The sequence below is a fragment of the Ranitomeya variabilis genome, chromosome 2 (genome assembly GCF_051348905.1).
Source record: "Ranitomeya variabilis isolate aRanVar5 chromosome 2, aRanVar5.hap1, whole genome shotgun sequence".
Classification (NCBI taxonomy): Eukaryota; Metazoa; Chordata; class Amphibia; order Anura; family Dendrobatidae; genus Ranitomeya; species Ranitomeya variabilis.
In genome coordinates this window covers 945622998-945649576 of record NC_135233.1, presented here as the reverse complement: position 1 = coordinate 945649576, position 26579 = coordinate 945622998, and positions in this window count along the sequence as shown.

The following is a 26579-nucleotide window of genomic DNA, read 5'->3' as shown; positions in this document are numbered from 1 at the left end:
TCTCAAACAGTGCTCTACCACTTGCAAAACTTACCTCTCACTGCTCCACCACTGTTTAGTCTGTGCTGTTAAATCCTTCAATGGCACTGCCAATACAAATTTGTTGAAATGATAGATAATAGTAAAAATATACAGGGGCCCTGCCCTCCATTTAGACCAGTTAATACTGTGCGCGAACTACCACTGTCTGCTACTCAGCAGAGGAGCCCACCTCTGTACCTAGCTATGCCACCTGTTTATTTAGGAACATTGTTTTGGCAGACATTTAGCCCACTTTACTATTTTGGCCTACTAACTGTGTCAGCCACTCCTTCCAGTTGTCCTCCACTGAACAAAGCAATGCCGCCTGTGTACTCCATTTACCAATTTTGAACTGCATTTAGCCTACTTTATCATTTGGGCCTGCTACCTGTGTCAGTCTGCGCCACTCCTTACAGTTGTCCTCCACTGCACAAAGCTATGCCGTCTGTGAAATCCTGTTACAAATTTTGAACTGCATTTAGAATACTTTTTTAATGTGGGCCTACAAACTGTGTCTGTGCCACTCATTACAGTTGTCCTCCATTGAATAAAGCGATGCCGCCAGTTTACTCCTGTTACCAGTTTTGAACTGGATTTAGCCTACTTACTTTTTTGGGCCTCCTAACTGAGTCAGCCCCTCCTTACAATTGTCCTCTGCTGAACAAAGCAATGCCGCCTGTTGAGTCCTGTTACCAATTTTAAACTGAATTTAGCCTACTTTTTTATTTTAGGCCTACTAAGTCTGTCTGCGCCACTCATTACAGCTGTCCTCCATTGAACAAAGCTATGTCGCCTGTGTACTCCAGTTACCAATTTTGAACTGCATTTAGCCTACTTTTTTATTTTAGGTCTACTACCTGTGTCTGTCTGCACCACTCATTTGTTGTGAATTCTGTTCTTGGAATCCCTCCTGTGGCTAAGAATGGTACTTTGGTGATTTCTGCTCTTGGGCCCCCTCTGGTGGCTTTGAGTGGAACGGCTGTTCCTTGATTGTGCTTTCTCAGCTGGAAGCACTCATTGTTTCTGCTGGTCTCCTATTTAACTGGGCCTTGCTAGTTAGTTGATGCCAGCTGTCAATGTCTCTGGACTGGTTCAGATCCCTCTTGGATTTCTCAGATGGCCTGTCTATTCCAGCAGAAGCTAAGTTTTTGCTCATGACCTTTTTGTCCATTTGCATTTGAGGTTATTCCTCTGTGTTTGTTATTTTTCTTGTCCAGCTTGCCATTATGTTATTTGTTTGCTAGCTGGAAGCTCTGGGGTGCAGAGTTGCCCCCTCCGCACCGGGAGTCGGTGTGGAGGTCTTTTTGCAGACTCTGCGTGGACTTTTAGTTTTTTGTACTGACCGCACAGTTCCCTTTGCTTTTCTATCTAGTATAGTTGTGGCCTCCTTTGCTAAAATCTGTTTTCATTCCTACGTTTGTTACTTCCCTCTTAACTCACAGTCACTATATGTGGGGGGCTACCTTTCCTTTGGGGAAATTCTCTGAGGCAAGGTAGGCTTCTATTTTCATCTTTAGGGGTAGTTAGCTCTTAGGCTGTGAAGAGACATCTAGGGAGAGTTAGGAACGCTCCACGGCTATTTCTAGTGTTGGTGTCAGGATTAGGGATTGCGGTCAGTAGAGTTACCACCTCCTCAGAGCTTGTCTCTGGTTTTGTTTTGACCATCAGGTCATCTCAGTGTGCACCTAGCCACCAGGTCAGTTCTCTGTGCACCTAATCATCAGGTCTTCTCAGCATGGACCTTACCACCAGGTCATAACACTCATTACAGCTGTCCTCAATTGAACAAAGCAATGCTGCCTGTGGACTCCAGTTACCAATTTTGAACTGCATTTAGCCTACTTTTTTATTTTAGGCCTACTAAGTCTGTCTGCGCCACTTATTACAGCTGTCCTCTGTTGTGAATTCCGTTCTTGGGCTCCCTCCTGTGGTTATGAATGGTACTTTTGGGAGTTCTGCCCTTGGGCTCCCTCTGGTGGTTTCGAGTGGAACTGCTGCTCCTGGAGTTTGGCCTGGCAGCTGACTTTACTAATCGGCTCCCTTTGCCTTGCAATTTAACAGGGCTCTGGTCTGTAATTCATGCCAGCTGTCAATGTTTTTCTAGGTTAGACTCAGTCCTCTCCTTGGATTTCTCTGATGGCCTGTCCATGTCAGCATAAGATAAGTTCTTGCTAGTTCTTGTACTTACTGTTCAGTTTAAAGTTATGTCTCTTTTTGTCCAGCTTGTCATTATGAAATATTCAGGCTAGTTGGAAGCTCTGGGGAAGCAGGTTTGCCCCTCCACACCGTGAGTCGGTGTGGAGGCTATTTTTTGTAAACTCTGCATGGATTTTTAGTTTTTTTTATACTGACCGCACAGTATCCTTTTCTATTTCTGTCTATTTATTCAGAATTGGCCTCCTTTGCTAAAATCTGTTTTCATCTCTGTGTGTGTCATTTCCCTCTCCACTCACAGTCATTATTTGTGGGGGGCTATCTTTCCTTTTGGGAATTTCTCTGAGGCGAGATAGTTTTCTATTTCCATCTTTAGGGGTAGTTAGTTCTTAGGCTGTGACGAGGCGTCTAGGGAGTGACAGGAACGTCCCACGGCTATTTCTAGTGTTGGTGTTAGGATTAGGGATTGTGGTCAGTAAAGCTACCACCTCCTCAGAGCTTGTCCATGATCTATTTTACCCACCAGGTCATATCAGTGCTGCTCCGTTACCACCAGGTCATAACAGTACAGCTGGCCCACAATGTGTTAAATGCATCTCTAAAGAGGGAAAAGAAAGTTCTGAGGTTTTTTATTTTTTCCTTTGTAGCTTGTTTTGTCTTTTTTTTCCCCTTAATCTTTGGGTGGTTCAGGATTTTGGTACTGATATGGAGGTTCAGGGTCTGTCCTCGCGTATTGATCATCTCGCTGCAAGGGTACAGAGTATCCAAGATTATGTTGTCCTGACTCCGGTTTCTGAGCCTAGAGTTCCTATTCCTGATTTGTTTTCTGGGGATAGATCTAAACTTTTGAACTTCAAAAATAATTGCAGATTGTTTTTTGCTCTGAGACCCCGTTCCTCTGGTGACTCCGTTCAGCAGGTGAAGATTGTTATTTCTCTGCTCCGTGGAGACCCGCAGGACTGGGCATTCTCCCTTGAGCCAGGGAATCCTGCATTGCTCAATGTGGATGCATTTTTTCAAGCACTCGGACTGCTTTATGATGAATCTAATTCTGTGGATCAGGCAGAAAAAATCTTGCTGGCTCTGTGTCAGGGTCAGGAAGCAGCAGAAATTTACTGCCAGAAATTTAGAAAGTGGTCTGTGCTTACAAAATGGAATGAGGATGCCTTGGCAGCTATTTTCAGAAAGGGTATTTCTGAAGCCCTTAAGGATGTTATGGTGGGGTTCCCCACACCTGCTGGTTTGAACGAATCAATGTCTCTGGCCATTCAGATTGATCGGCGCTTGTGTGAGCGTAAGGTGGTGCACCATATGGCGGTGTCCTCTGGGCAGAGTCCTGAGCCTATGCAATGTGATAGGACTTTGACTAGAGCAGAACGGCAGGAATGAAGACGTCAGAATGGGCTGTGTTTTTACTGTGGTGACGCTACTCATGCTATTTCTGATTGCCCAAAGCATACTAAGAAGGTCGCTAGATCTGTTGCCATTAGTACTATACAGCCTAAATTTCTCTTGTCTGTTACTCTGATTTGCTCATTGTCGTCCTTTTCTGTAATGGCATTTGTGGATTCTGGCGCTGCCCTGAACTGGACTTAGACTTTGCCAGGCGCTGTGGTTTTTCCTTGGAGCCTTTGCAGAGCCCTATTCCCTTGAGGGGGATTGATGCTACGCCATTGGCCAAGAATAAACCTCAGTACTGGACACATTTGACCATGTACATGGCTCCAGCACATCAGGAAAATATTCGCTTTTTGGTGTTGCATAATTTGCATGATGTTGTTGTGCTGGGTTTTCCATGGTTACAGGTACATAATCCGGTGCTGGATTGGAAATCTATGTCTGTGACTAGTTGGGGTTGCCAAGGGATACATAGTGATATTCCTGTGATGCCAATTTCCTCTTCTCCCTCTTCTGAAGTTCCTGAGTTTTTGTCGGATTTCCAGGATATATTTGATGAGCCCAAGTCTAGTTCCCTGCCTCCTCATAGGGACTGTGATTGTGCTATTAATTTGATTCCTGGCTGTAAGTTCCCTAAGGGTCGACTTTTCGATCTGTCTGTGCCAGAGCATGCTGCTATGCGGAGTTATGTAAAGGAGTCCTTAGAGAAGGGGCATATTCGCCCGTCTTCGTCACCGTTGGGAGCGGGGTTCTTTTTTGTTGCCAAGAAGAATGGCTCCTTGAGGCCCTGTATAGATTATCGCCTTCTCAATAAGATCACGGTCAAATTCCAGTACCCTTTGCCTTTGCTTTCTGATTTGTTTGCTCGGATTAAAGGGGCTAGCTGGTTTACCAAGATCGACCTTCGAGGGGCGTATAATCTTGTTCGTATTAAACAAGGTGATGAATGGAAAACAGCATTTAATACGCCCGAAGGCCATTTTGAATATCTGGTGATGCTTTTCGGGATCTCTAATGCTCCATCTGTGTTTCAGTCCTTTATGCATGATATTTTCCAGGAGTATCTGGATAAATTTATGATTGTATATTTGGATGATATCTTGGTTTTCTCCGATGATTGGGAGTCTCATGTGAAGCAGGTCAGGATGGTATTTCAGATCCTTCGTGCTAATGCACTGTTTGTGAAGGGGTCTAAGTGCCTTTTTGGAGTTCAGGTGGTTTCTTTTTTGGGTTTTATTTTTTCACCCTCGACTATTGAAATGGACCCTGTTAAGGTCCAGGCCATTCATGATTGGACTCAACCTACATCTGTGAAGAGCCTTCAGAAATTTTTGGGCTTTGCTAATTTTTATCGCCGCTTCATTGCTAATTTTTCTACTGTGGTTAAACCTCTGACCGATTTGACAAAGAAAGGTGCTGATGTGGTGAATTGGGCCTCTGCGGCTGTGGAGGCCTTTCAGGAGCTTAGGCGTCGTTTTACTTATGCCCCTGTGTTGCGTCAGCCAGATGTTTCTCTCCCTTTTCAGGTTGAGGTTGACGCTTCTGAGATTGGGGCAGGAGCCGTTTTGTCTCAGAGAAGTTCTGATGGCTCTTTGATGAAACCGTGTGCTTTCTTCTCCAGAAAGTTTTCACCTGCTGAGCGTAATTATGATGTCGGCAATCGAGAGTTGTTGGCTATGATGTGGGCATTTGAGGAGTGGCGTCATTGGCTTGAGGGAGCTAAGCATCGTGTTGTGGTCTTGACCGATCATAAGAATCTGATTTACCTCGAGTCTGCCAAGCGGTTGAATCCTAGACAGGCTCGATGGTCTTTGTTTTTCTCCCGTTTTGATTTTGTGGTCTCGTATCTTCCGGGATCTAAGAATGTAAAGGTGGCTGTTGTGAAATTGGATTTTGGGCTCCCCCGGTGGCCACTGGTGGAATTGAACTGGTGTGCATCATCCTCTCTGTTCACCTGTTTCCATCAGGATGTGGGAGTCGCTATTTAGCCTTGCTCCTCTGTCACTTCCATGCCGGTCAACATTGTAATCAGAAGCCTTTCTGTGCATGTTCCTGCTGCTAGACAACTCCCAGCTAAGTTGGACTTAGTCCTTGTTTGTTTTTGCATTTTGTTCCAGTTCACAGCTGTAGTTTCGTTTCTGTGTCTGGAAAGCTCTTGTGATCTGAAATTGCCACTCTGATGTTATGAGTTAATACTAGAGTCTTAAAGTAATTTCAGGATGGTATTTTGATAGGGTTTTCAGCTGACCATGAAAGTGCCCTTTCTGTCTTCCTGCTATCTAGTAAGCGGACCTCAATTTTGCTAAACCTATTTTCATACTACGTTTGTCATTTCATCTAAAATCACCGCCAATATTTGTGGGGGCCTCTGTCTGCCTTTCGGGGAAATTTCTCTAGAGGTGAGCCAGGACTATATTTTCCTCTGCCAGGATTAGTTAGTCCTCCGGCCGGCGCTGGGCGTCTAGGGATAAAACGCAGGCTACGCTACCCGGCTACTGTTAGTTGTGCGGCAGGTTTAGTTCATGGTCAGTTTAGTTTCCATCCTTCCAAGAGCTAGTTCGTATGTTTGCTGGGCTATGTTCTCTTGCCATTGAGAACCATAACAGTTTGACCGGCCTAAAGGGTTAAATTAATTGACAGAGAAAGGAGAGAAAAGAGAAGTCTGCTGAAGATTTTTTATTTATTTATTTATTTATTTTTTTTTCTCAGTTCTGAGTGTGCTTGTAATTGAATCTCTTGCAAGTCTGCCTATATTGCAGCCTTTCTCTCTCTCTCTCCTTCTAATCCTGGAATGGCTCTGTGTTCACCTGTTTAAAATGGATATTCAGAGTTTAGCTGCAGGTTTGAATAATCTCACCACGAAAGTTCAAAACTTACAAGATTTTGTTGTTCATGTTCCTATATCTGAACCTAGAATTCCTTTGCCTGAATTTTTCTCGGGGAATAGATCTTTGTTGTGAATTTGGATTCTGGGCTCCCCCGGTGGCTACTGGTGGAATTGAACTGGTGTCTTCATCTTCTCTGTTCACCTGTTCCCATCAAGATGTGGGAGTCGCTATATAACCTTGCTGCTCTGTTAGTTGCTTGCCGGTCAACAATGTTATCAGAAGCCTCTCTGTGCTTGTTCCTGCTCCTAGACAACTACTAGATAAGTTGGACTCTTGTCCATGTTTGTTTTTGCATTTTGTTCCAGTTCACAGCTGTAGTTTCGTTACTGTGTCTGGAAAGCTCTTGTGAACGGGAATTGCCACTCTGGTGTTATGAGTTAATGCCAGAGTTTTAAAGTAATTTCTGGATGGTGTTTTTTGATAGGGTTTTCAGCTGACCATGAAAGTGTCCTTTCTGTCTTCTGCTATGTAGTAAGTGGACCTCAAATTTGCTAAACCTATTTTCATACTACGTTTGTTATTTCATCTCAACTCACCGCCAATACATGTGGGGGGCCTCTGTCTCCTTTCGGGGTATTTCTCTAGAGGTGAGCTAGGACTAATATTTTCCTCTGCTAGCTTTATTTAGTCCTCCGGCTGGCTGGGCATCTAGAATCAACGTAGGCATGCTACCCGGCCACTGCTAGTTGTGCGTTAGGTTTAGTTCATGGTCAGCTCAGTTCCCATCTTCCAAGAGCTAGTTCCTATATATGCTTATGCTATGTTCTCTTGCCATTGAGATCATGACAGTTTGACCGGCCCGCAAAGTGTTAATTGTTTGGGCTGAAGCAGGAGAAAAAGAAGTGTTGAAGGGAATTTTTTTTTTTTTTTTTTTTTCCCCTCAGAGTTTTGCTGCCTAGCCCTTAATTGCTGTCTAGCTGCTTCTTACCTCCTCTTAACCCTTGAATGGCTCTGTGTCCACCTGTTTGTAATGGATCTTCAGAGTGTAACTGCAGGTTTGAATAATCTCGCCACGAAGGTACAAAATTTGCAAGATTTTGTTTGTCATGCACCTGTATCTGAGCCGAGAATTCCTTTGCCGGAATTTTTCTCGGGGAATAGATCCGGGTTTCAGAATTTTCGAAATAATTGCAAATTATTTTTGTCTCTGAAATCTCGCTCTGCCGGAGACCCTGCACAGCAGGTCAGGATTGTGATTTCCTTGCTCCGGGGCGACCCTCAAGACTGGGCTTTTTCATTGACACCAGGAGATCCTGCGTTGCTCAATGTGGATGCGTTTTTTCTGGCCTTGGGGTTGCTTTATGACGAACCTCATTTGGAGCTTCAGGCAGAAAAAACTTTGATGTCCCTATCTCAGGGGCAAGATGAAGCGGAAATTTACTGCCAAAGATTCCGTAAATGGTCTGTGCTTACTCAGTGGAATGAGTGCGCCCTGGCGGCGACTTTCAGAGAGGGTCTCTCTGATGCCATTAAGGATGTTATGGTAGGGTTCCCTGTGCCTGCGGGTCTGAATGAGTCCATGACAATGGCTATTCAGATCGATAGGCGTTTGCGGGAGCGCAAACCAGTGCACCATCTGGCGGTGTCCACTGAGAAGTCGCCAGAGAGTATGCAGTGTGATAGAATTCTGTCCCGAAGCGAGCGGCAGAATTTTAGACGGAAAAATGGGTTGTGTTTCTATTGTGGTGATTCTACTCATGTTATATCAGCATGCTCTAAGCGCACTAAAAAGCTTGGTAAATCTGTTTCCATTTGCACCTTACCGTCTAAATTTATTCTATCTGTGACCCTGATTTGCTCTTTGTCATCTATTACCACGGACGCCTATGTCGACTCTGGCGCCGCTTTGAGTCTTATGGATTGGTCCTTTGCCAAACGCTGTGGGTATGATTTAGAGCCTTTGGAGACTCCTATTCCTCTGAAGGGGATTGACTCCACCCCATTGGCTAATAATAAACCACAATACTGGACACAAGTAACTATGCGTATTAATCCGGATCACCAGGAGATTATTCGCTTTCTGGTGCTGTATAATCTACATGATGATTTGGTGCTAGGATTGCCTTGGCTGCAATCTCATAACCCAGTCCTCGACTGGAGAGCTATGTCTGTGTTGAGCTGGGGATGTAAGGGGGCTCATGGGGATGTACCTGTGGTTTCCATTTCATCATCCATTCCCTCTGAAATTCCTGAGTTCCTGTCTGACTATCGTGACGTCTTTGAAGAATCCAAGCTTGGTTCGTTACCTCCGCACCGAGAGTGCGATTGTGCCATAGATTTAATCCCGGGTAGTAAATACCCAAAGGGTCGTTTATTTAATCTGTCTGTGCCTGAACATGCTGCTATGCGAGAATATATAAAGGAGTCCTTGGAAAAGGGACATATTCGTCCATCGTCATCTCCCTTAGGAGCCGGTTTTTTCTTTGTGTCAAAAAAAGACGGCTCTTTGAGACCATGTATTGATTATCGGCTTTTGAATAAAATCACTGTTAAATATCAATACCCATTGCCGTTGCTGACTGATTTGTTTGCTCGCATAAAGGGGGCCAAGTGGTTCTCTAAGATTGACCTTCGTGGGGCGTATAATTTGGTGCGAATCAGGCAGGGGGATGAGTGGAAAACCGCATTTAATACGCCCGAGGGCCACTTTGAGTATTTAGTGATGCCTTTTGGTCTTTCTAATGCTCCGTCAGTTTTCCAGTCCTTTATGCATGATATTTTTCGCGATTATTTGGATAAATTTATGATTGTGTATCTGGATGATATTCTGATTTTTTCGGATGACTGGGACTCTCATGTCCAGCAAGTCAGGAGGGTTTTTCAGGTTTTGCGGTCTAATTCTTTGTGTGTGAAGGGTTCTAAGTGTGTTTTTGGGGTACAGAGGATTTCCTTTTTGGGATATATTTTTTCCCCCTCTTCCATTGAAATGGATCCTGTCAAGGTTCAAGCTATTTGTGATTGGACGCAGCCCTCTTCTCTTAAGAGTCTTCAGAAATTTTTGGGCTTTGCTAACTTTTATCGTCGATTTATTGCTGGTTTTTCGGATATTGCTAAGCCATTGACCGATTTGACTAAGAAGGGTGCTGATGTTGCTGATTGGTCCCCTGATGCTGTGGAGGCCTTTCGGGAGCTTAAGCGCCGTTTTTCCTCTGCCCCTGTGTTGCGTCAGCCTGATGTTGCTCTACCTTTTCAGGTTGAGGTCGACGCTTCTGAGATCGGAGCTGGGGCAGTGTTGTCGCAGAAAAGTTCTGACTGCTCCGTGATGAGGCCTTGTGCCTTCTTTTCCCGTAAATTTTCGCCCGCTGAGCGGAATTATGATGTTGGGAATCGGGAGCTTTTGGCCATGAAGTGGGCTTTTGAGGAGTGGCGCCATTGGCTTGAGGGGGCCAGACATCAGGTGGTGGTATTGACTGACCACAAAAATTTGATTTATCTTGAGACCGCCAGGCGCCTGAATCCTAGACAGGCGCGCTGGTCATTATTTTTCTCTCGGTTTAATTTTGTGGTGTCATACCTACCGGGTTCTAAGAATGTTAAGGCGGATGCCCTTTCTAGGAGTTTTGAGCCTGACTCGCCTGGTAACTCTGAGCCCACAGGTATCCTTAAGGATGGAGTGGTATTGTCTGCCGTTTCTCCAGACCTGCGGCGGGCCTTGCAGGAGTTTCAGGCGGAGAGACCTGATCGTTGCCCACCTGATAAACTGTTTGTTCCTGATGATTGGACCAGTAGAGTCATCTCTGAGGTTCATTCTTCTGCGTTGGCAGGTCATCCTGGCATTTTTGGTACCAGGGATTTGGTGGCAAGGTCCTTCTGGTGGCCTTCCCTGTCACGAGATGTGCGAGGCTTTGTGCAGTCTTGTGACGTTTGTGCTCGGGCCAAGCCTTGTTGTTCTCGGGCTAGTGGATTATTGTTGCCCTTGCCTATTCCTAAGAGGCCTTGGACGCACATCTCGATGGATTTTATTTCAGATCTGCCTGTTTCTCAGAAGATGTCTGTCATCTGGGTGGTGTGTGACCGTTTTTCTAAGATGGTCCATTTGGTTCCTCTGCCCAAGTTACCTTCTTCTTCCGAGTTGGTTCCTCTGTTTTTTCAAAATGTTGTTCGTTTGCATGGTATTCCTGAGAATATCGTTTCTGACAGAGGGACCCAATTCGTGTCTAGATTTTGGCGGGCATTCTGTGCTAGGATGGGCATAGATTTATCTTTTTCGTCCGCTTTCCATCCTCAGACGAATGGCCAGACCGAGCGGATTAATCAGACCCTGGAGACATATCTGAGGTGTTTTGTGTCTGCTGACCAGGATGATTGGGTTGCTTTTTTGCCATTGGCGGAGTTCGCTCTCAATAATCGGGCCAGCTCTGCCACTTTGGTGTCCCCGTTTTTCTGTAATTCGGGGTTTCATCCTCGATTTTCCTCTGGTCAGGTGGAATCTTCGGATTGTCCTGGAGTGGATGCTGTGGTGGAGAGATTGCATCAGATCTGGGGGCAGGTGGTGGACAATTTGAGGTTGTCCCAGGAGAAGACTCAGCTTTTTGCCAACCGCCACCGTCGTGTTGGTCCTCGGCTTTCTGTTGGGGATTTGGTGTGGTTGTCTTCTCGTTTTGTCCCTATGAGGGTCTCTTCTCCTAAGTTTAAGCCTCGGTTTATCGGCCCGTATAAGATATTGGAGATTCTTAACCCTGTTTCCTTCCGTTTGGACCTCCCTGCATCCTTTTCTATTCATAACGTTTTTCATCGGTCATTATTGCGCAGGTATGAGGTACCGGTTGTGCCTTCCGTTGAGCCTCCTGCTCCGGTGTTGGTTGAGGGTGAGTTGGAGTACGTTGTGGAGAAAATCTTGGACTCTCGTGTTTCCAGACGGAGACTCCAGTATCTGGTCAAGTGGAAGGGATACGGCCAGGAGGATAATTCTTGGGTGAATGCATCTGATGTTCATGCCTCCGATCTGGTTCGTGCCTTTCATAGGGCCCATCCTGATCGCCCTGGTGGTTCTGGTGAGGGTTCGGTGCCCCCTCCTTGAGGGGGGGGTACTGTTGTGAATTTGGATTCTGGGCTCCCCCGGTGGCTACTGGTGGAATTGAACTGGTGTCTTCATCTTCTCTGTTCACCTGTTCCCATCAAGATGTGGGAGTCGCTATATAACCTTGCTGCTCTGTTAGTTGCTTGCCGGTCAACAATGTTATCAGAAGCCTCTCTGTGCTTGTTCCTGCTCCTAGACAACTACTAGATAAGTTGGACTCTTGTCCATGTTTGTTTTTGCATTTTGTTCCAGTTCACAGCTGTAGTTTCGTTACTGTGTCTGGAAAGCTCTTGTGAACGGGAATTGCCACTCTGGTGTTATGAGTTAATGCCAGAGTTTTAAAGTAATTTCTGGATGGTGTTTTTTGATAGGGTTTTCAGCTGACCATGAAAGTGTCCTTTCTGTCTTCTGCTATGTAGTAAGTGGACCTCAAATTTGCTAAACCTATTTTCATACTACGTTTGTTATTTCATCTCAACTCACCGCCAATACATGTGGGGGGCCTCTGTCTCCTTTCGGGGTATTTCTCTAGAGGTGAGCTAGGACTAATATTTTCCTCTGCTAGCTTTATTTAGTCCTCCGGCTGGCTGGGCATCTAGAATCAACGTAGGCATGCTACCCGGCCACTGCTAGTTGTGCGTTAGGTTTAGTTCATGGTCAGCTCAGTTCCCATCTTCCAAGAGCTAGTTCCTATATATGCTTATGCTATGTTCTCTTGCCATTGAGATCATGACAGATCTTGCTTTCAAAATTTCAAAAATAATTGCAAGTTGTTTTTGTCCCTGAAATCTCGCTCTGCTGGAGATCCTGCTCAGCAGGTCAGGATTGTGATTTCTTTGCTCCGGGGCGACCCTCAGGATTGGGCTTTTGCATTGGCTCCAGGGGATCCTGTGTTGCTCAATGTGGATGCGTTTTTTCTGGCCTTGGGGTTGCTTTATGAGGAACCTCAGTTAGAACTTCAGGCGGAAAAGGCCTTGATGTCCCTATCTCAGGGGCAAGACGAAGCTGAAATATACTGCCAGAAATTCCGTAAATGGGCTGTGCTTACTCAGTGGAATGAGTGCGCCCTGGCGGCGAATTTCAGAGAGGGTCTCTCTGATGCCATTAAGGATGTTATGGTGGGGTTCCCTGTGCCTGCGGGTCTGAATGAGTCCATGACAATGGCTATCCAGATCGATAGGCGTCTGCGGGAGCGCAAACCTGTGCACCATTTGGCGGTGTCTACTGAGAAGACGCCAGAGAATATGCAATGTGATAGAATTCTGTCCAGAAGTGAACGGCAGAATTTTAGACGAAAAAATGGGTTGTGCTTCTATTGCGGTGATTCAACTCATGTTATATCAGCATGCTCTAAGCGTACTAAGAAGCTTGATAAGTCTGTTTCAATTGGCACTTTACAGTCTAAGTTTATTCTATCTGTGACCCTGATTTGTTCTTTATCATCTATTACCGCGGATGCCTATGTCGACTCTGGCGCCGATTTGAGTCTTATGGATTGGTCCTTTGCCAAACGCTGTGGGTATGATTTGGAGCCTCTTGAAACTCCTATACCCCTGAAGGGGATTGACTCCACCCCATTGGCTAGCAATAAACCACAATACTGGACACAAGTAACTATGCGGATTAATCCGGATCACCAGGAGATTATTCGCTTTCTTGTGCTGTATAACCTACATGATGTGTTGGTGCTTGGATTGCCATGGCTGCAATCTCATAACCCAGTCCTTGACTGGAAAGCTATGTCTGTGTTAAGCTGGGGATGTAAGGGGACGCATGGGGACGTACCTGTGGTTTCCATTTCATCATCTATTCCCTCTGAGATTCCTGAATTCTTGACTGAATATCGTGACGTTTTTGAAGAACCTAAACTTGGTTCATTACCTCCGCACCGGGAGTGCGATTGTGCCATAGATTTGATTCCGGGTAGTAAATACCCTAAGGGTCGTTTATTTAATCTGTCTGTGCCTGAACATGCTGCTATGCGAGAATATATAAAGGAGTCCTTGGAAAAGGGACATATTCGTCCTTCGTCATCTCCCTTAGGAGCCGGTTTTTTCTTTGTGGCTAAGAAAGATGGCTCTTTGAGGCCGTGCATTGATTATCGGCTTTTGAATAAAATCACGGTTAAATATCAATATCCGTTGCCACTGCTGACTAATTTGTTTGCTCGCATAAAGGGGGCCAAGTGGTTCTCTAAGATAGATCTTCGTGGGGCGTATAATTTGGTGCGAATTAAGCAGGGGGATGAGTGGAAAACCGCATTTAATACGCCCGAGGGCCACTTTGAGTATTTGGTGATGCCTTTTGGTCTTTCAAATGCCCCTTCAGTCTTTCAGTCCTTTATGCATGACATTTTCCGTGATTATTTGGATAAATTTATGATTGTGTATCTGGATGATATTTTGATTTTTTCGGATGACTGGGACTCTCATGTCCAGCAGGTCAGGAGGGTTTTTCAGGTTTTGCGGTCTAATTCCTTGTGTGTGAAGGGTTCTAAGTGCGTTTTTGGGGTTCAAAAGATTTCCTTTTTGGGATATATTTTTTCCCCCTCTTCCATCGAGATGGATCCTGTCAAGGTTCAGGCTATTTGTGATTGGACGCAACCCTCTTCTCTTAAGAGTCTTCAGAAATTTTTGGGCTTTGCTAACTTTTATCGTCGATTTATTGCTGGTTTTTCTGATGTTGTTAAACCATTGACTGATTTGACTAAGAAGGGTGCTGATGTTGCTGATTGGTCCCCTGCTGCTGTGGAGGCCTTTCGGGAGCTTAGGCGCCGCTTTTCTTCCGCCCCTGTGTTGCGTCAGCCTGATGTTGCTCTTCCTTTTCAGGTTGAGGTCGACGCTTCTGAAATCGGAGCTGGGGCGGTTTTGTCGCAGAGAAGTTCCGATTGCTCCGTGATGAGACCTTGTGCTTTTTTCTCGCGTAAATTTTCGCCCGCCGAGCGGAATTATGATGTTGGGAATCGGGAGCTTTTGGCCATGAAGTGGGCTTTTGAGGAGTGGCGTCATTGGCTTGAGGGGGCTAGACATCAGGTGGTGGTATTGACTGACCACAAAAATCTAATTTATCTTGAGTCCGCCAGACGCCTGAATCCTAGACAGGCGCGCTGGTCGTTGTTTTTCTCTCGGTTTAATTTTGTGGTGTCCTACCTGCCGGGTTCTAAGAATGTTAAGGCGGATGCCCTTTCTAGGAGTTTTGAGCCTGACTCCCATGGTAATTCTGAACCTACAGGTATCCTTAAGGATGGAGTGATATTGTCTGCCGTTTCTCCAGACCTGCGGCGGGCCTTGCAGGAGTTTCAGGCGGATAGACCTGATCGTTGCCCACCTGGTAGACTGTTTGTTCCTGATGATTGGACCAGTAAAGTCATTTCTGAGGTTCATTCTTCTGCGTTGGCAGGTCATCCTGGAATCTTTGGTACCAGGGATTTGGTGGCAAGGTCCTTCTGGTGGCCTTCCCTGTCTCGAGATGTGCGAGGCTTCGTGCAGTCTTGTGACGTTTGTGCTCGGGCCAAGCCTTGTTGTTCTCGGGCTAGTGGATTGTTGTTGCCCTTGCCTATCCCGAAGAGGCCCTGGACGCACATCTCGATGGATTTTATTTCGGATCTTCCTGTTTCTCAGAAGATGTCTGTCATCTGGGTGGTGTGTGATCGTTTCTCTAAGATGGTCCATTTGGTTCCCCTGCCTAAGTTGCCTTCTTCTTCCGAGTTGGTTCCTCTGTTTTTTCAAAATGTGGTCCGTTTGCATGGTATTCCGGAGAATATCGTTTCTGACAGAGGTACCCAATTCATGTCTAGATTTTGGCGAGCATTCTGTGCTAGGATGGGCATAGATTTGTCTTTCTCGTCTGCTTTCCATCCTCAGACTAATGGCCAGACCGAGCGGACGAATCAGACCTTGGAGACATATTTGAGGTGTTTTGTGTCTGCAGATCAGGATGATTGGGTTGCTTTTTTGCCTTTAGCGGAGTTTGCCCTCAATAATCGGGCCAGTTCTGCCACCTTGGTGTCTCCCTTTTTCTGTAATTCGGGGTTTCATCCTCGATTTTCTTCTGGTCAGGTGGAATCTTCGGATTGTCCTGGAGTGGATGCTGTGGTGGAGAGGTTGCATCAGATTTGGGGGCAGGTAGTGGACAATTTGAAGTTGTCCCAGGAGAAGACTCAGCTTTTTGCCAACCGCCGGCGTCGGGTTGGTCCTCGGCTTTGTGTTGGGGACTTGGTGTGGTTGTCTTCTCGTTTTGTCCCTATGAGGGTTTCTTCTCCCAAGTTTAAGCCTCGGTTCATCGGCCCGTACAAGATATTGGAGATTCTTAACCCTGTGTCCTTCCGTTTGGACCTCCCTGCATCTTTTTCTATTCATAATGTTTTTCATCGGTCATTATTGCGCAGGTATGAGGTACCGGTTGTGCCTTCCGTTGAGCCTCCTGCTCCGGTGTTGGTTGAGGGCGAGTTGGAGTACGTTGTGGAAAAAATCTTGGACTCCCGTGTTTCCAGACGGAAACTCCAGTATCTGGTCAAATGGAAGGGATACGGTCAGGAGGATAATTCTTGGGTGACTGCCTCTGATGTTCATGCCTCCGATTTGGTCCGTGCCTTTCATAGGGCTCATCCTGATCGCCCTGGTGGTTCTGGTGAGGGTTCGGTGCCCCCTCCTTGAGGGGGGGGTACTGTTGTGAAATTGGATTTTGGGCTCCCCCGGTGGCCACTGGTGGAATTGAACTGGTGTGCATCATCCTCTCTGTTCACCTGTTTCCATCAGGATGTGGGAGTCGCTATTTAGCCTTGCTCCTCTGTCACTTCCATGCCGGTCAACATTGTAATCAGAAGCCTTTCTGTGCATGTTCCTGCTGCTAGACAACTCCCAGCTAAGTTGGACTTAGTCCTTGTTTGTTTTTGCATTTTGTTCCAGTTCACAGCTGTAGTTTCGTTTCTGTGTCTGGAAAGCTCTTGTGATCTGAAATTGCCACTCTGATGTTATGAGTTAATACTAGAGTCTTAAAGTAATTTCAGGATGGTATTTTGATAGGGTTTTCAGCTGACCATGAAAGTGCCCTTTCTGTCTTCCTGCTATCTAGTAAGCGGACCTCAATTTTGCTAAACCTATTTTCATACTACGTTTGTCATTTCATCTAAAATCACTGCCAATATTTGTGGGGGCCTCTGTCTGCCTTTCGGGGAAATTTCTCTAGAGGTGAGCCAGGACTATATTTTCCTCTGCCAGGATTAGTTAGTCCTCCGGCCGGCGCTGGGCGTCTAGGGATAAAACGCAGGCTACGCTACCCGGCTACTGTTAGTTGTGCGGCAGGTTTAGTTCATGGTCAGTTTAGTTTCCATCCTTCCAAGAGCTAGTTCGTATGTTTGCTGGGCTATGTTCTCTTGCCATTGAGAACCATAACAGGTGGCTGCCCTTTCTAGGAGTTTTCTGCCTGATTCTCCGAGAGTCCTTGAGCCGGCTGGTATTCTCAAGGAGGGGGTGATTCTTTCTGCCATCTCCCCTGATTTGCGGCGGGTGCTTCAGGAGTTTCAGGCTGATAGACCTGACTGCTGTCCTGTGGGGAAACTGTTTGTTCCTGATAAATGGACTAGTAAGGTAATTTCTGAGATTTATTGTTCTGTATTGGCTGGTCATCCTGGGATTTTTGGTACCAGAGATTTGGTTGCCAGGTCCTTTTGGTGACCTTCCTTGTCGCGGGATGTGCATTCTTTTGTGCAGTCCTGTGGGACCTGTGCCCGGGCCAATCCCTGCTGTTCCCGTGCTAGTGGGTTGCTTTTGCCTTTGCCTGCCCTGGGAGGCCCTGGATGCATATTTCCATGGATTTTATTTCTGATCTTCCTGTCTCTCAGAAGATGTCTGTCATCTGGTTGGTTTGTGACCGGTTTTCTAAGATGGTCCATTTGGTACCTTTGCCTAAGTTACCTTCCTCCTCTGATTTGGTTCCATTATTTTTTCAGCATGTGGTTCGTTTGCATGGCATTCCGGAGAATATTGTGTCTGACAGAGGTTCCCAGTTTGTTTCTAGGTTTTGGCGGTCCTTTTGTGCTAGATGGGCATTGATTTGTCTTTTTCTTCGGCATTTCATCCTCAGACAAATGGCCAAACTGAGCGAACCAATCAGACCTTGGAAACCTATTTGAGATGCTTTGTGTCTGCTGATCAGGATGATCGGGTGGCCTTCTTGCCGTTGGCCGAGTTTGCCCTTAATAATCGGGCCAGTTCGGCTACCTTGGTTTCGCCTTTTTTTTGTAACTTTGGTTTTCATCCTCGTTTTTCTTCGGAGCAGGTTGAGTGTTGTGAATTTGCTTTTTGCTCCCTCTAGTGGTTACTAGTTTTTTGACTCTGGTTTTTCTGTCATTCCTTTTATCCGCACCTGGGTCGTTAGTTAGGGGTGTTGCTATATAAGCTCCCTAGACCTTCAGTTCAATGCCTGGCAACGTAGTTATCAGAGCTAGTCTGCTGTGCTCTTGTCTACTGATCCTGGTTCCAGTTATATCAGCTAAGTCTGCCTTTTGCTTTTTGCTATTTGTTTTGGTTTTGTATTTTTGTCCAGCTTGTTCCAAATCTATATCCTGACCTTTGCTGGAAGCTCTAGGGGGCTGGTGTTCTCCCCCCGGACCGTTAGACGGTTCGGGGGTTCTTGAATTTCCAGTGTGGATTTTGATAGGGTTTTTGTTGACCATATAAGTTACCTTTCTTTATTCTGCTATCAGTAAGCGGGCCTCTCTGTGCTAAACCTGGTTCATTTCTGTGTTTGTCATTTCCTCTTACCTCACCGTTATTATTTGTGGGGGGCTTCTATCCAGCTTTGGGGTCCCCTTCTCTGGAGGCAAGAAAGGTCTTTTGTTTTCCTCTACTAGGGGTAGCTAGATTCTCCGGCTGGAGCGTGTCATCTAGAATCAACGTAGGAATGATCCCCGGCTACTTCTAGTGTTGGCGTTAGGAGTAGATATATGGTCAACCCAGTTACCACTGCCCTATGAGCTGGATTTTTGTATTCTGCAGACTTCCACGTACCTCTGAGACCCTCGCCATTGGGGTCATAACAGTTGAGCCTTCGGACTGTCCTGGTGTGGATTCTGTGGTGGACAGGTTGCAGCGGATTTGGACTCATGTGGTGGACAATTTAACGTCTCAGGAAAAGACTCAACGTTTTGCTAGCCGCCGTCGGTGCGTTGGTCCCCGGCTTCGTGTTGGGGATTTGGTCTGGTTGTCTTCTCGTCATGTTCCTATGAAGGTTTCTTCCCCTAAGTTCAAGCCTCGCTTTATTGGTCCTTATAAGATTTCTGAAATTATTAATCTGGTGTCTTTTCGTTTGGCCCTTCCAGCTTCTTTTTCCATTCATAATGTGTTCCATAGATCTTTGTTGCGGAGATATGTGGTGCCCATGGTCCCCTCCGTTGACCCTCCTGCTCCGGTGTTGGTTGACGGGGAGTTGGAATATGTGATGGAGAAGATTTTGGATTCTCGTCTTTCGAGGTGGAAACTTCAGTATCTGGTCAAGTGGAAGGGTTATGGCCAGGAGGATAATTCTTGGGTTTTTGCCTCCGATGTCCATGCTGCCGATTTGGTTCGTGCTTTTCATCTGGCTCGTCCTGATCGGCCTGGGGGCTCTGGTGAGGGTTCAGGAACCCTCCTCAAGGGGGGGGTACTCTTGTGAATTCCGTTCTTGGGCTCCCTCCTGTGGTTATGAATTTTACTTTTGGGAGTTCTGCCCTTGGGCTCCCTCTGGTGGTTTCGAGTGGAACTGCTGCTCCTGGAGTTTGGCCTGACAGCTGACTTTACTAATCGGCTCCCTTGGCCTTGCTATTTAACAGGGCTCTGGTCTGTAATTCATGCCAGCTGTCAATGTTTTTCTAGGTTAGACTCAGTCCTCTCCTTGGATTTCTCTGATGGCCTGTCCAAGTCAGCATAAGATAAGTTCTTGCTAGTTCTTGTACTTACTGTTCAGTTTAAAGTTATGTCTCTTTTTGTCCAGCTTGTCATTATGAAATATTCAAGCTAGTTGGAAGCTCTGGGGAAGCAGGTTTGCCCCTCCACACCATGAGTCAGTGTGGAGGCTATTTTTTGTAAACTCTGCGTGGATTTTTAGTTTTTTTATACTGACCACACAGTATCCTTTTCTATTTCTGTCTATTTAGTCAGAATTGGCCTCCTTTGCTAAAATCTGTTTTCATCTCTGTGTGTGTCATTTCCCTCTCCACTCACAGTCATTATTTGTGGGGGGCTATCTTTCCTTTTGGGAATTTCTCTGAGGCGAGATAGTTTTCTATTTCCATCTTTAGGGGTAGTTAGTTCTTAGGCTGTGACGAGGTGTCTAGGGAGTGACAGGAACGTCCCACGGCTATTTCTAGTGTTGGTGTTAGGATTACGGATTGCGGTCAGTAAAGCTACCACCTCCTCAGAGCTTGTCCATGATCTATTTTACCCACCAGGTCATATCAGTGCTGCTCTGTTACCACCAGGTCATAACAGTCCTCCATTGAACAAAACAATGCCGCCTGTGTACTCCAGTTACCAATTTTCAACTGCATTTAGCCTACTTTTTAATTTTAATCCTACTAATACTGTCTGTGCCACTCATTACAGCTGTCCTCCATTGAACAAAGCTATGCCGCCTGTGTACTCTAGTTACCAATTTTGAACTGCATTTAGCTTACTTTTTTATTTTAGGCCTACTACATGTGTCTAGAACAACATAGAAGAAAACCAGTATACTGTGCCAATTTACACTAAATAATTTTTATTAAATATTTATACAATTAAAATCACAGAACAAGGTGACTACTAGGAAAGCAGGGACACTACCACAATAAATATGTGTGTAACTAGAGATCAAGTAAAGTGCCTGTATTGCTATTAACCTTGTAAAGATTATTATCCACAATGCTATCAACTACTAAATATAGGGGCACAGTAGAACGCCCTGCAAAATTGCCGGTAACATTGGAGCATATAATGGTAAAGAGCAGCACTTACATAAGACCGTGACTTGTTTACGTGGCGTCCCTGCCGCCTCAACGCACGTTTCGCTTCTTCGTCAGGAGGCGTGCGTTGGGGAGGGATGGACCCGGTATTTAAAGTGGAGCCGGCCAATCATCAATCACTGCTACGTGACTCTATTGCGACTACTCAGCTGTTATGAGGTAGCCGGTGAGTAAAATCCAGGCTTGCCGTTGCGCACGCGCAGCCGACACCACTCGTCACTGGGACGCATGAATGCGCGGCCGTGGAGCGCAAGCTAACATGGGCCGTCATCAGACGGCGCATGCGCGAGTCTCCAGGTGGCCACCCATCCAAACGCATGAGAGCGGGGCAGCCGCGCGTGCGCTGAAGCCATGGAAGCAGTCCATGAGGTAACAGAAACAACAGAAGCGTCGTAAGGATACCGGTATGCTCATTTACATATGTAAAGACCCTTAGAGGACCTTGAGCTATAGAACGCATTGTATGTGTATATAAACTAAACTAAAGTGCTAAGTGCTAAATACAAATTATATAAGACAGCAATCTATTGTCTTCATTAGTAAATTGCTATAGAGTGTTATTAACAGGTGCCAATAAGATCCTACGGATCAATAATAAAAGGGGGGTCCCTAAGTGTATAAAAGCACATAGAGTGCCATTTTATGTACCAACAATCTGCAAATATTAGTGCAAAAGTGACAGTGCCTTATGCATATATTGGATCACAAAACATTAGTATATAATATAATATATAAAACAATCTAAAAACTACAAACTACTCACAAAAAAGGCTGTGACGAGGTGTCTAGGGAGTGACAGGAACGTCCCACGGCTATTTCTAGTGTTGGTGTTAGGATTACGGATTGCGGTCAGTAAAGCTACCACCTCCTCAGAGCTTGTCCATGATCTATTTTACCCACCAGGTCATATCAGTGCTGCTCTGTTACCACCAGGTCATAACAGTCCTCCATTGAACAAAACAATGCCGCCTGTGTACTCCAGTTACCAATTTTCAACTGCATTTAGCCTACTTTTTAATTTTAATCCTACTAATACTGTCTGTGCCACTCATTACAGCTGTCCTCCATTGAACAAAGCTATGCCGCCTGTGTACTCTAGTTACCAATTTTGAACTGCATTTAGCTTACTTTTTTATTTTAGGCCTACTACCTGTGTCTGTCTGGGCCAATCATTACAGCTGTCCTCCATTGAACAAAGCTATGCCGCCTGTGTACTCCAGTTACCAATTTTCAACTGCATTTAGCCTACATTTTTATTTTAATCCTACTAATACTGTCTGCGCCACTCAGCTCCAGCTGTCCTCCATTGAACAAAGCTATGCCGCCTGTGTACTCTAGTTACCAATTTTGAACTGCATTTAGCTTACTTTTTTATTTTAGGCCTACTACATGTGTCTGTCTGGGCCAATCATTACAGCTGTCCTCCATTGAACAAAGCTATGCCGCCTGTGTACTCCAGTTACCAATTTTCAACTGCATTTAGCCTACATTTTTATTTTAATCCTACTAATACTGTCTGCGCCACTCAGCTCCAGCTGTCCTCCATTGAACAAAGCTATGCCGCCTGTGTACTCTAGTTACCAATTTTGAACTGCATTTAGCTTACTTTTTTATTTTAGGCCTACTACCTGTGTCTGTCTGGGCCAATCATTACAGCTGTCCTCCATTGAACAAAGCTATGCCGCCTGTGTACTCCAGTTACCAATTTTCAACTGCATTTAGCCTACATTTTTATTTTAATCCTACTAATACTGTCTGCGCCACTCAGCTCCAGCCGTCCTCCATTGAACAAAGCTATGCCGGCTGTGTACTCTAGTTACCAATTTTGAACTGCTTTTAGCTTACTTTTTTATTTTAGGCCTACTACCTGTGTCTGTCTGCGCCACACATTACAGCTGTCCTCCATTGAACAAAGCTATGCCGCCTGTGGACGCCAGTTACCAATTTTGAACGGCATTTAGCCTACTTTTTTATTTTAGGCCTACTACGTCTGTCTGCGCCACTCATTACAGCTGTCCTCCATTGAACAAAGCTATGCCGCCTGTGTACTCCAGTTACCAAATTTGAACTGCATTTAGCCTACTTTTTTATTTTAGGCCTACTAAGTCTGTCTGCGCCACTTTCATTACAGCTGTCAACTGAACAAAGCTGAGCCTCAATTTTCATCCTGTTTCGGATATTAAACTGCATTTGGCCTACTTGTTTGGTTGGGCCTACTAAAGGTGTCTGCCGCTCCTTGCGTTTCTCCTCCACTAAACAAAGCTGAGCTTCAATTTTCATCCTGTTTTGAATATTAAACTGCATTTGGCCTACTTGTTTGGTTGGACCTAATAATGTTGTCTGCCGCTCCTTGCTTTTCTTCTACACTGAACAAAGCTGAGCCTCAATTTTCATCCTGTTTCGAATATTAAACTGCATTTGGCCTACTTGTTTGGTTGGGCCTAATAATGTTGTCTGCCGCTCCTTGCTTTTCTTCTACACTGAACAAAGCTGAGCCTCAATTTTCATCCTGTTTCGGATATTGAACTACATTTGGCCTACTTGTTTGGTTAGGCCTACTAACGGTGTCTGCCGATGCTTGTTGTTCTCCTCCACTGAACAAAGCTGAGCCTCAATGTTCATCTTGTTTCGGATATTAAACTGCATTTGGCCTACTTGTTTGGTTGGACCTAATAATGTTGTCTGCCGCTCCTTGCTTTTCTTCTACACTGAACAAAGCTGAGCCTCAATTTTCATCCTGTTTCGAATATTAAACTGCATTTGGCCTACTTGTTTGGTTGGGCCTAATAATGTTGTCTGCCGCTCCTTGCTTTTCTTCTACACTGAACAAAGCTGAGCCTCAATTTTCATCCTGTTTCGGATATTGAACTGCATTTGGCCTACTTGTTTGGTTAGGCCTACTAACGGTGTCTGCCGATGCTTGTTGTTCTCCTCCACTGAACAAAGCTGAGCCTCAATTTTCATCTTGTTTCGGATATTAAACTGCATTTGGCCTACTTGTTTGGTTGGGCCTACTAACGATGTCTGCAGCTGCTTGTTGTTCTCCTCCACTGAACAAAGCTGAGCCTCAATTTTCATCCTGTTTCAGATATTAAACTGCAGTTGGCCTACTTGTTTGGTTGGGCCTACTAACGTTGTCTGCCACAGATTGTTGTTCTCCACTGAACAAAGCTGAGCCTCAATTTTCATCCTGTTTCGGATATTAAACTGAATTTGGCCTACTTGTTTGGTTGGGCCTACTAACGGTGTCTGCCACTGCTTGTTGTTCTCCACTGAACAAAGCTGAGCCTCAATTTTCATACTGTTTCAAATATTAAACTGCATTTGGCATACTTGTTTGGTTGGGCCTACTAACGGTGTCTGCTGCTACTTGCTTTTCTCCTCCACTGAACAAAGCTGAGCCTCAGTTTTCATCCTGTTTCGAATATTAAACTGCATTTGGCCTACTTGTTTGGTTGGGCCTACTAACGGTGTCTGCCGCTCCTTGCTTTTCTCCTCCACTGAACAAAGCTGAGCTTCATTTTTCATCCTGTCTCGAATATTAAACTGCATTTGGCCTACTTGTTTGGTTGGGCCTACTAACGGTGTCTGCTGCTGCTTGTTGTTCTCCTCCACTGAACAAAGCTGAGCCTCAATTTTCATCCTGTTTCGGATATTAATCTGCATTTGGCCTACTTGTTTGGTTGGGCCTTCTAATGGTGTCTGCCGCTACTTGCTTTTCTCCTCCACTGAACAAAGCTGAGCCTCAATTTTCATCCTGTTTTGAATATTAAACTACATTTGGCCTACTTGTTTGGTTGGGCCTATTAACAGTGTCTGCCGCTCCGTGCTTTTCTCCTCCACTGAACAAAGCTGAGCCTCAATTTTCATCCTGTTTCGAATATTAAACTGCATTTGGCCTACTTGTTTGGTTGGGCCTACTAACGGTGTCTGCCGCTGCTTGTTGTTCTCATCCACTGAACAAAGATGAGCCTCAATTTTCATCCTGTTTCGGATATTAACCCCTTCGCCCCCAAGGGTGGTTTGCACGTTAATGACCAGGCCAATTTTTACAAATCTGACCACTGTCCCTTTATGAGGTTATAACTCTGGAACACTTCAACAGATCCTGGTAATTCTGACACTGCTTTCTCGTGACATATTGTACTTCATGATAGTGGTAACATTTATTTGATATTACCTGCGCTTATTTGTGAAAAAAATGGAAATGTGGCGAAAATTTTGAAAATTTCGCAATTTTCCAACTTTGAATTTTTATGCAATTAAATCACAGTGATATGTCACACAAAATACTTAATAAGTAACATTTCCCACATGTCTACTTTACATCAGCATAATTTTGGAAACAAATTTTTTTTTTTGTAGGGAGTTACAAGGGTTAAAAGTTGACCAGCAATTTCTCATTTTTACAACACCATTTTTTATTAGGGACCACATCTCATTTGAAGTCATTTTGAGGGGTCTATATGATAGAAAATACCCAAGTGTGACACCATTCTAAAAACTGCACCCTTCAAGGTACTCAAAACCACATTCAAGAAGTTTATGAACCAATCAGGTGTTTCACAGGAATTTTTGGAATGTTTAAATAAAAATGAGCATTTAACTTTTTTTCACACAAAATTTACTTCAGCTCCAAATTGTTTTATTTTACCAAGGGTAATGGGAGAAAATGGACCCCAAACGATGTTGTACAATTTGTCCTGAGTGCGCAGATACCCATATGTGGGGGTAAACCACTGTTTGGGCGCATGACAGAGCTCAGAAGCAAAGGAGCGCCATTTGACTTTTCAATGCAAAATTGACTGGAATTGAGATGGGACGCCATGTTGCGTTTGGAGAGCCCCTGATGTGCCTAAACATTGAAACCGCCCACAAGTGACACCATTTTGGAAAGTAGACCGCCTAAGGAACTTAGCTAGAGGTGTGGTGAGCACTTTGACCCACCAAGTGCTTCACAGAAGTTTATAATGCAGAGCCGTAAAAATAAAACAACTTTTTTCCCACAAAAATTATTTTTAAGCCCCCAGTTTTGTATTTTCCCGAGGGTAACTGGAGAAATTGGACCCCAAAAGTTGTTGTCCAATTTGTCCTGAGTACGCTGATACCCCATATGTGGGGGGGAACCACCGTTTGGGCGCATGGGAGAGCTCGGAAGGGATGGAGCGCCATTTGGAATGCAGACTTAGATGGATTGGTCTGCAGGCGTCACATTGCGTTTGCAGAGCCCCTAATGTACCTAAACAGTAGAAACCCCCACAAGTGACCTAATATTGGTAACTAGACCCCCAAAGGAACTTATCTAGTTGTGTTGTGAGAACTTTGAACCCCCAAGTGTTTCACTACAGTTTATAACTCAGAGCCGTGAAAATAATAAAAAAAAACTTTCCCCCCAAAATTATTTTTTAGCCCCCAGTTTTGTATTTTCCCAAGGGTAACAGGCGAAATTGGACCTCAAAACTTGTTGTCCAATTTGTCTTGAGTACGCTGATACCCCATATGTGGGGGGGGAACCACCGTTTGGGCGCATGGGAGGGCTTGGAAGGGAAGAAGCGCCATTTGGAATGCAGACTTAGATGGAATGGTCTGCAGGCGTCACATTGCGTTTGCAGAGCCCCTAATGTACCTAAACAGTAGAAACCCCCCACAAGTGACCCCATTTTGGAAAGTAGACCCCCTAAGGAACTCACCTAGATGTGTTGTGAGAGCTTTTAACCCCCAAGTGTTTCACTACAGTTTATAACGCAGAGCCATGCAAATAAAAAATATTTTTCTTTCCACAAAAATTATTTTTTAGCCCCCAGTTTTGTATTTTCCCAAGGGTAACAGGAGAAATTGGACTCCAAAAGTTGTTCTCCAATGTGTTCCGAGTACGCTGATACCCCAAATGTTGGGGTAAACCCCTGTTTGAGCGCACGGGAGAGCTCGGAAGGGAAGGAGCACTGTTTTACTTTTTCAACTCAGTATTGGCTGGAATTGAGATCGGAAGCCATGTCGCGTTTGGAGAGCCCCTGATGTGCCTAAACAGTGGAACCCCCCAATTATAACTGAAACCCTAATCCAAACACACCCCTAACCCTAATCCCAACGGTAACCCTAACCACACCTCTAACCCAGA